The sequence below is a fragment of the Rutidosis leptorrhynchoides genome, chromosome 10 (assembly GCF_046630445.1).
Source record: "Rutidosis leptorrhynchoides isolate AG116_Rl617_1_P2 chromosome 10, CSIRO_AGI_Rlap_v1, whole genome shotgun sequence".
In the NCBI taxonomy this organism is placed as follows: domain Eukaryota; kingdom Viridiplantae; phylum Streptophyta; class Magnoliopsida; order Asterales; family Asteraceae; genus Rutidosis; species Rutidosis leptorrhynchoides.
The window spans coordinates 206360520-206367558 of NC_092342.1; positions in this window are offsets into that span (position 1 = coordinate 206360520).

The following is a 7039-nucleotide window of genomic DNA, read 5'->3' on the forward strand; positions in this document are numbered from 1 at the left end:
ATACAGATGACGAAACTGAACAATGCAGGGTTGGCCTCGGAATCACGAACCTATATCATGTGTATATATATTAACACACGTAATTATATTCGAACAAATATATATATATATATATATATATATATATATATATATATATATATATATATATATATATGTATATATATATATATATATATGTATATATATATATATATGTATATATATATATATATATGTATATATATATATTAATATTAGTGATGTAATTTATATATATTAATAAATTTATAAGTTCCATTATATATATGTATATATATATTTTTATTTTATATATAAAAATTATTATTATAGTTAGGTTATGTGTAGTAAATATATATTTATATGTTTATAATCTTTATTTTTATACTTATAACTTTAATAATGTCGTTAAAACTTTTATTTTCATAATCATAATTTTTAATAATAATGATATAGATAATACTGATAATAATAATAATAATAGTATTAGTGATAATAATTTTTGTAAAAATGATAGTAATGATTATAATTTTTAATAATAACAATGCTAATAGTGATAACCACACTAATAATAATAATAATAATAATAATAATAATAATAATAATAATAATAATAATAATAATAATAATAATAATAATAATAATAATAATAATAATAATAATAATAATAATAATAATAATAATAATATAATAATAATAATAATAATAATAATAATAATAATAATAATAATAATATTTATGATAATAATTCTAATATTTATGAAATGATACTAGTACTATTAATAATAATTTGTATTATTTTCATAATAATAATAATACTAATAATAATCATAATCCTAGTAATAATAATAATATCTATATCTATCTATATGTTTAATATTAAATTTAAAATTCAATAATTTATTATATATAAGTATTTATATAAAAAAGTTAATATATTTGATGCCTGGTTATATAGTTAAAATATATGTAATAAGTATATTCTATGTACATTATTTATCGACTAAAATGATAGTTTTGATAAAATTAATAATAATACATGTGATAATAATAATGATAATAATGATATTACAAATTTTTAGAGATGTTAATAATACTAATAAAAATGATACTAATACTAATATTAATGAAATTAATAATAAATTTTATTATTTTCATAATATTACTAATAATAATAATTATTATCATAATATTAATAATAATTGATAGCTTTTATCCTAGTTCTTATATTTGTAATCATAACAATTATAATACTAATACTAACAATATTGATATTGATAATACTAATAATAAATGATAATCATAAAACTTAATAATAATATCAATAATAACAATAATAATAATAATAATAATACTAATAATAATAATAATAATAATAATAATAATAATAATAATAATAATAATAATAATAATAATAATAATAATAATAATAAACATAATAATAACTATAATAATAATATTAATAATAGGATTAAAAAAATTAGAGTTTATACCCCTTTAATAGCTTTTTCTAAAAAGAAATGCCCTGAGCGCGACTCAAACCCGAGACCTCTCGTATACCCGAACACCCTCCTAACCATTCGACCATCACAGTTTTTCTGAAATATATATAACCCATTTATTTTTATTACATTTCTATTATCATTCATCTTCTTCATTATAAATCAAAACTCAGACGACCCAGAGATCAATCCCTTCTGACAACAAGTATTTACATTGATTATAAGATTTAAATCCAACACAGAACCATTCATTTGTGATTAATTGGTTTTGAAAAAAAAAATAAAAATAAAAAAAATACAGCCCGTCGCTGTTTAAAGAAGAGAAGAAAAAAAATTGATTTCGTTTTTGGGATTGTATTAGACAAAGGTTATAACACAAAATACATTGTAAATCAATCTTAGAAACTGTTGGATTCATCAATTTAACTTGAAATACAACAGATAATTCAAATTTAACCGAAGAACATTGTTTGACTTTTTAGAATTTGAAACTTTGACTCATAAATTAGGAATTGATAAAAGGAATTGAATGTTGCAACTTTGCAGATAGTTTGGTTATAGAATTCCTAACAAAACTGCATTTGAAGATTTTAAGAATTGATACAAAATCGAGATTTTGATAAAATTGGATGTAAACAGAGATATCGACATATTTTTAAAAATTTTTCTTCCATTATTAGATTATAAGAATCGGTGGATGTTATCAGTGATATAGAAGGTGGAGAAAACGTGTGTCTTTTTAATCAATTGGAATGAGGATCGATTTTTATATATCAATTTATGGATTTGACAGAATAATGGAGCCAGAAAGGAAAAAAATAATAATAAAACTGATAATAACTTGCAACGGCATTTGTTTGATCTTGTGATTGAGTTTGATGCTGTAACCAGCTTTTGAGATACAGACAAAAATTTTAAAAGTTGATGTTGAAAGAAAGCATATTCATATATCTGTACATATGATTATATGTAATTAATGAATAATAATAATAATACAAATATTATTTAAAAATACTAATAATAATAATATTAGAATTAATAATAAATATATCAAATAACACTAGTAATGATAAAATTATTGATAAAAGTAATAAAAGTAATGATACTTATAATTTTATTATAAAATAACAATTTTAGTAATATCAATACTATTAATCATAATAATAACATTATTAATGATAATAATACTAATAATACTAATTATTTTAATGATAATAGAAATATTATTAATAATATTTATATACATCAACTTTCATGTTTATATGTTATATATTTAAAATAATGATATTAAAAATATTAATGTTGATATTAATATTGAAAGTAATAATAATATTACTTTAGTAACTAAATTTTAATTATAATTAAATTTGATATCTTATTATTATTTATTATTAATTATGTAATATAATATATTAATAAATAACAACTACTGAATATTTAATATTTACACATAATATTTATATTTTTTATATATTACAATATAGTAACTATTAATAGAAATCATATATATGTATATTCATTTTAAATTACACTTAATTCTTATTTTACTTATTTGATTTTATTATTTAAATTATATTTTATTACTTTTAATTATTATATGTATATTTACATTTATTTTTAAATATATCAATATTTTTATTTACAACATTGGTTCGTGAATCGTCGGGAACAGTCAAAGGTATAAATGAATCCATGAAAATAGTTCACAAGTTTTGAGACTCAATATTACAGATTTTGCTTATTGTGTCGAAACTATTTAAAGATTAAGTTTAAATTTAGTCAAAAATTCCTGGGTCATCACAGTACCTACCCGTTAAAGATATTTCGTCCCGAAATTTGAGTGAGGTGGTCATGGCTAACAATAAAAATGTTTTCATGACGAATATGAGTTGATAAATAGAGTTTTATCATCATTGAGTAATATGGATAAAATAATTTAATTATTCGAAGAGTACGAATAAAGCTATCACAAAAGAGTGAAATGAGAAAATACAGTTTCGTCATAACTTTTGACGTAGATAGGGTTGATTTTCAGAGTTTAAGGGATTTAAAGAAAATCTTTGAAATCTAAAAGATTTGATTCTTCGGCGAATAAGGAAATTAAGATCTCTACAATTAAATAAGGTGATCTGCCTTGATTACCCTATCTGATATTTCCATTATAAATTAAACTTTTTCCATTCTATTATTTTTACCACTCCTATACTCACTTCCCAAATTCAAAAGATTGTGAAAATGCTTAATCCAGTTCTGATCCTTGTCTTTATCCTTACTATCGCAACAATCATTCTCCTTTTCCAACTTCCACCGGAGGAATATGTTTTCTTCTACTTCTCCCTTGGGGTTATAGTATTTGTAATTCTCCCGTGTCTTTATGTTGCGATAAACATTAATATCCACAGTTTGTAATTTATGTGTTGTTATCCGGCTTTATATTCTCCCTTATATTTCGGAGCTCCATGCTTTTGTTTTCTCTTCTCGACTTTAAGTAGAGTAAGTAATCGTTTAGAATTCGTAGGTATGAAGTTTCGGATGAACATAGTTAATGTTCTAAGAAAGAAATTGTAATGGTACGATCTTGATTTGTCAAATTACCAGAATATCCCGAAAAAGACCGAATCATCAAGATGATATTTTCTTGATATTTTTGAGGTTAGATAGAATACAAGAGTTGTGTAACATGACGCATGATGATATTATGACTTGTGAATCATCACGTCCCATTAGAAACTCGGCATGACTTACTGTAATATAATCACGTTGGTCAAGTGTCATTATATTATACTAACTCATGCTTCAGTTCCCAACACTACTTCAATATCAATCATATTTTAAATTCGAAGGTTTCAGAATTTAGAAACTAAAACAGTTCCTTTATGATGTGATACAGAAAACGCGAGAAGATAAATTATTTCGGATAAGAATAGTTATAAAAATATCTTCAGAAATATCGAGGATATTTATAATGAAAGATACGATGATATCTTAGAATTTCTAATATCGATGGATAATGAAGAAGATTTATCCGTAAAGGTTTAGAGTCAAGAGCAAGGTATTCGTTAATAACTTCAGCAGATACTGAATCATTTGAATTCTTTGAAGGAAGGTTTATTCTTTGTGATTTGTCCACAGTCTCCTTCATGGTTTGCTCAATCCATTTTTCCGGTTTCAACTTTTCTAAGCTTTGCCAACATACTATTCGTTAGCATTAAACTTTCGACTATTAAAGTCGTTTACAGTTTTTTCTGCTTCTTTCAGCTTTTTCAACATTCCGAGTATTATTTCTTAGACTGAATGCTTTTCAGAATTTCAGAATGAAAGATCATAATTCTAAGAGATAAATGTTATATGTATACATATAACTGTTGATGTAGACATGCTGCGAGATTTCAAAATACTGATTGCTAATTTCCGATAATTGATGTGGTAATTCTCATTATAAGATGTGATTGAGTATATGATAGGGTTTTAATGAACAATTATAATGGTTCTGCAGAGATACTTAAACCAATGAGTAATGAAGTTGCTGGTAAGTTTTATGCTAATGTGATGAGATATAAACGGTTCTTCGGTAATGATGACGAAAGGCAACTTATATATCACGGTTATAATAAGGCTAATCCGAATGAAAGTCAAAGTTGATTTGCTGGAGCTGAGACAAAATTGGCTAATTTGGAGAGGAATTGCAAAGTTATTTTCGGTAATAACACGCCAATGGAGCTAGCACAGATACGTGTTAAACGTTTACTCAGATTCTGAGTGTTTTCAGGTGCATAACTATATGCATCAATCTTTTCTTTCGTAAATGAAGTGCGGTTGGTTCATCCTCTCGATTGAGGTGTTTTCAAGAATCATGAAAAGTTTGAACGCAGATTGTAATCGTCAAGATACAAATGAGGTTTAAGATGAAATCAAGTGGCAAACTTGAAGAGATGTTTAGTTTCATATGTTATAATCAAAATTTTAACTCATTTTAATTGTCCAATGTTAGTAGTCCATAGTTGATAGTCCACAGTTAGTAATTCAATAATTCATATATAGTTTAATATATAATATTTGAATTAATTAATACGTATCGTGACCCATTGTATACATGTCTCAGACTCGATCATAACTCAAAGTATATATATTATTATAGAATCAACCTCAACCCTGTATAGCTAACTCGAACATTACTGCATATAGAGTGTCTATGGTTATTCCAAATAATATATATAGATGCGTCGATATGATATGTCAAAACCTTGTATACGTGTCCTGATATTTAAAGTGCGTAAAATAAATAGCAGAAATTAAATGACGATAAATAAAATTGCGAGAATATAAATTGTGATAAATAAATTGCATTCAAATAAAATGTAACAAAGAGTTAACAGTTAGCTAGGAACAGTTTCCTAGGATTTTGTTAGCGTGGATCTTAACAAAATTCAATTAGTTAATTCGTTTGTTTCTAACAAATTTTATTTTTGTCCAATGTTTTCTTCATTATACCACTTGTTGGATTCTGATAAGTTAAAATCCAAATATAAAATTGAATGAAAATGGTTATTCTGCAGTGAACGGATACATATATCGGTGGTTGTAAGTAGGATAGTAACTGACTGCTGAATCAGATTCGAAGAATGTACAGTGTAACTTGTTAATGTGAAAACTAAATATTCCTCGGGTATTACCTACCCGTTAAATATTTTCATCGTTAACAGTTTCTACGAAAGAATTTTTAATTACAATCTTTATGAAAATATATCTACATATATATTTTCTTCAGATGTAATCCTGGATTTAATGAGTTAATATGATTTTAAACTCATTTGGGTTACGGTTAGAACTAGAGTACATAATCTCTAAAACATTAGAGGTTACATAACCATCATGTCGAACGAAGATAAATGATGTAGATCGATTCGTAGAACGATGATTATGATCTAGGTACATAATGAGATGTTGAGGCGTGTGATGTTGAAACTTGGGTTGTTAGTGGTACTGGTATTGATGTTGGTGGTACTGTCGGTGCCGGTGATGTTGCTGAAGCTGGTACGTTTTGCACCATATTTTCCAAGGCTACAACTCAGGCGCGAAGCTCGTTGACTTCTTCCATTATTTCGAGATGATTGTCGGTCGGAATGAGTGAATGAATAAGGTTTAGAATTTTAGATAGAATATAATCGTGGCGAGTTATTCGGGAAATAAGGGTGAAAATGGTGTTTCGGACTGGTTCGCCGGTAAGTGCTTCGGGTTCTCCGTCAAGAGGTGAATTCGGTTGGTGAAAAGGTTCGCCCTCTTCGCGTCTCCATCTGTTAAGTTGTCTACGAACCCATCAGATAAATTGGGGATGGCTGATTGATTGATTCATTCTGGTGACGCTGCTTTCGGAGCTTAGGTGAACATCCATATCGGAATCCGAGAAGTTTAAACTAATGACGAGTTCCATTTCGTACGATTGAATAAAGGATATGAAATGATTTCCGACTATCGGATGGTATTCTATTTACACAAAATATCTATACATATAGAACAAAAGATTTTCGTAGATTACG